We start from the raw sequence: 3879 nt of genomic DNA, 5'->3' as shown, positions 1-3879 counted from the left end.
TTTTATTTTACTTTTTGTGTACCATCAAATCGATCTGACTGGTACAAGAGGTGATTGCCACTCCTTCTCAAGCAGAGCATCTGGTGGATTTGAACTGCATAGCTCTGCGATTGCAGTGCAGCTTCTTGCCAGTAGGCCACCAGAGCTCCCTGCTCAGCATTTCTTAAGGTGAAATAACTGAGGAACTAATTCAAGCCTTGAGTTTCAATACTTAAAGATGATATGAGTAGAATGTTGAATGACTCAGGAAGCATCAAAAGAAGATGGAAGGCGTACACAGAATCAGTATACCAAAAATAATTGGCTGACAGAGAAGAATTTCATGAAACAACAAATGATCAAGAGCCAATCACAATGAAAGAGGAAATTCAAGCTTCTCTGAAGAAGTTGGAATAAAACAAGGCCCCAGAAATTGATGGCATACCAACTGACATATTTCAACAAACAGATGCTGCCTTAGATTTATTCCCATTCAAAAAAATGGTGACCAAATAAAGTGTGAAAATTATTGAACAATGTAATTAATATCACATGCAAGCAAGATGCTGCTGAAAATTAGCCTAAAATGACTGGAACAGTACATCAGCAGAGAACCGCTAGATGTGCAGGCTGGGTTCAAACGAAGCTGTGGTACTAGGGATATTATCGCCAATGTTAGATGGATCTTAGCTGAAAGCAGAGAGTACCAGAGGAATGCCTATGTGTTACACTGACTATGCAAAGTCATTTGACTGTGTAGATCACAACAAATTTTGGCTGACTTTGAGAAGAATGGGAATCCTAGAACACATGATTGTGCCTTTGTGAAATCTATATACTATGAACCAGGACAAAATTGTCAGAACAGAGCAAGGAAACACTTTACGGCACTGCATGGTTCAAAATCAAGAAAGTTAAATGCCAGGGATGCATCCTATGTTCATACCTTCTTAATCTATATGCGGAACACATCATTCGGGAAGCTGGGGTCTATGAGAATGAATGTGGCATCAGGATTGGAGGAAGACTCATGAACAACCTGTGTTATACAGTTAGCACAACCTTGTTTGCTGAAACTGAGGAGGACTTGAAGCATTTGCTGCAGAAGATCACAAACTGAAGCCTTCAATATGGATTGAAGCTCAATATCAAGAAAACAAAGATTTTCTTTGGCAGCATCATGATAAATGGAGAAGAGATTGAGATTGTAAACAGCTTCAGCTGGTGTGACTTCACAATCAACACTCTTAGTACCAGCAGCCAGGAAATCAAAAGATTATTTTCATTAGAAAAATCTGTTGTCAAGGATCTCTCTAGAGTACTGAAAAGCAATGATTTCAGTCTTGAGACTAAGATGTGCTTGATCCAGTTTTGCTTTTTTTTTTTTTAATTTAGGTTATTTATTTTTCATTTCGATGAACATCTACAGAGATTTTGGGATTCCATTCATTCATTGTTGCACCCTTCTCCCCGCACAAACCCCTTTGATCCAGTTCTTCACAATTAATTGATATGCATCAGAGAGCTGAACAATGACTAAGGATGATAGAAGAAGAGTTGATGTCTTTGAGTTGAAGACTATTGAATATATCATCAACTACGTAGAGAACAACCAGGCCTGTCCTGGAGAGGGTGAAAACAGGATGCTACTTGGAGGCAAGGGTTTTGAAGCTTTGTCTAACATACCCTGGGCATGTTGTCATGAAGGACCAGTCCATGGAGAAGGCTATCATGGTTGGCAGCATGGAGGGACACAAAAAGAGGAAGACCCGGGATGAGATGGATTGATTCAATGACTGGGGTAATGGGGATAGGTGTGTCAAAGACAATGAAATTGGCCCAAGATAGAGCAGGGTTCAGAGCTGTTGTACTTAGGGTTGCTAAGAGTCATAAGTGACTAGATCTCACATAACAGCGATAAAAATGTTTCAGTCTAAACAGTATAGAAATTGTAATTTTTTTATGTTCAAATATACCTCCTTGAGTTTGAGTATTCATCTTTTTGAAACATACAGAACATTTGCTGTCTGACTGTGGTAACATTTACTTACTTTAAGGAAGCAACACTCCATGTATGCAATGTTTATGCAACTTTTCCTATCCCAGAATTCTATTTTTGTTATTAGGTCTTGTCAAGCTGACTCCAACTCATAGCAATGCTGTGGACAGCAGAGCAAAACCCTGCCTGATCCTGTGCTATCCTCATAGTCTCTGTAGTAATGAGTTACTATGTCATTTGTATGTCTCTCTGTCTCAAGAATCAAGTAAAGACTTAAATAGACTTTGATTAGACCTCTCGGACAACAATCTCTGTCATGTTCCACATGCTGTATTCGGAATAGGCCCTAGGATAGTACAAAGTGTTTTACTATCAGCTGCTATTCTAGATAGAGGTGGGCAGTTCAATCCCACTGAGCAGTCCCACAGAAGAAAGACCTGGCAACATTCTTGTGTAAAGATTCCAGCTAAGGAAACCCTTTGGAGCAGTTCTTGATATGCATCTTCACTTTTCAACTCAAGAGCTGATAATGAGAACCAGAAGTGTTCGAGAAGGATGAGGTCTGGGCAACTATATGCATGATTGCAGCTTGCCTGATTTCCAACTGGTAAAGCACAAAGGAATGAACTATTGCATTTTTTGTCCAATTATCTGAGTGATTATTCCTCCTGAGCCTTCAGCTGGCCTGCTGCTTCAACTGTGCTTTTGTGAATTCTCACTGCTTTGGGGTCTTCATCTTTATTACTGTGAATCTGGGAAGTTTGACTCTTAAGTGTGATCAAGATTCTATATGAAACTAGAACTTTTTAGATTCCCTGTGGACATGAAATCTTTTATGCAATTTCCCTTATATTTCAGCATAAATGTAAATACTTTGGAAAAGAGTGATACCTTTCAGACATGTAGGGCTTGCTGTACACTTAGCATTTCTTTCCTCTACTCCTGACAGAGGAGTGTCAGGGGAGCTAACAGACTTTTAAATATTGAATGATGGGATTTGTGCCAGTGCAGCATATGGCTTCAAGAGAACAATGAATATTCTAGTCTCTGATGTGTGATGCCAGGGAGGGAAGGAGATTTGCGGAAACCCAGGGTAGCTGAGTCTACATCACAAACAGCCCTTTTCATTACTGGTGTCTCCAGTTAAAGATGGATTGAGGAACTCACTTTAGGGTGGCAGAGAAGAATGATGTGGTTAACGAGTTACACGGATGTCAAAAAGTGCAACAGCAATTGATGCAGTCAGATAAATTTTAAATTACTTCATAGTGTCCCCAGTGATCTGCCTTTTATCGGAGCTGCCTTGATTCTCATACATTAATGATTTCATCACTGGATTTAATGAGGTCACTATTGATAGACAGCTCTCTTACAACCCTCAACTAGTTATTAATGGATAGCACTGCCCTTTCTAACCAGTCTTTATAAGCTCAGTTGTCATCTGTAGGGTGTTGTTTGTTGTTGTTAAATACCTTCAGGGTGACTGTGACTCACAGTGCCCATTAGTGCCATCTCTCACATCCTCCTCATCTCTGCCATTCTCCCTGTCTCTGCCATCATCACCATCTCTGTTGTACTCACCATGCTCAAGCCCATTGCTATAGTCACTGTACCAATTCAACTTTTTTAGTATCTTCCTCTCTTTTTTCTTGTCTGGCTTTGCCAAAAGGAAGAGTAACTGACCAGTCTCTCATAGAAGATGGTACACCACCACAACAACAATGTCTGGTAGAAGAAGGGGTATCACTATTATTTCATTTAAAAAAAGATCCTAGGTTATGGTGACTTCAGATGATTATCAGAGTCTTCTTGTTCATTCAGCTCTGGTCTAATAGGAAAACTCAGAGATTCATGACCTTGGGAAGGGAAGGGAAGGGAAGGGAAGGGAAGGGAAGGGAAGG

Source organism: Elephantulus edwardii, unplaced genomic scaffold (genome assembly GCF_000299155.1).
Source record: "Elephantulus edwardii isolate Elephantulus edwardi_28Jun2011 unplaced genomic scaffold, EleEdw1.0 scaffold00008, whole genome shotgun sequence".
In the NCBI taxonomy this organism is placed as follows: domain Eukaryota; kingdom Metazoa; phylum Chordata; class Mammalia; order Macroscelidea; family Macroscelididae; genus Elephantulus; species Elephantulus edwardii.
Note: the sequence above shows the minus strand (reverse complement) of the source record.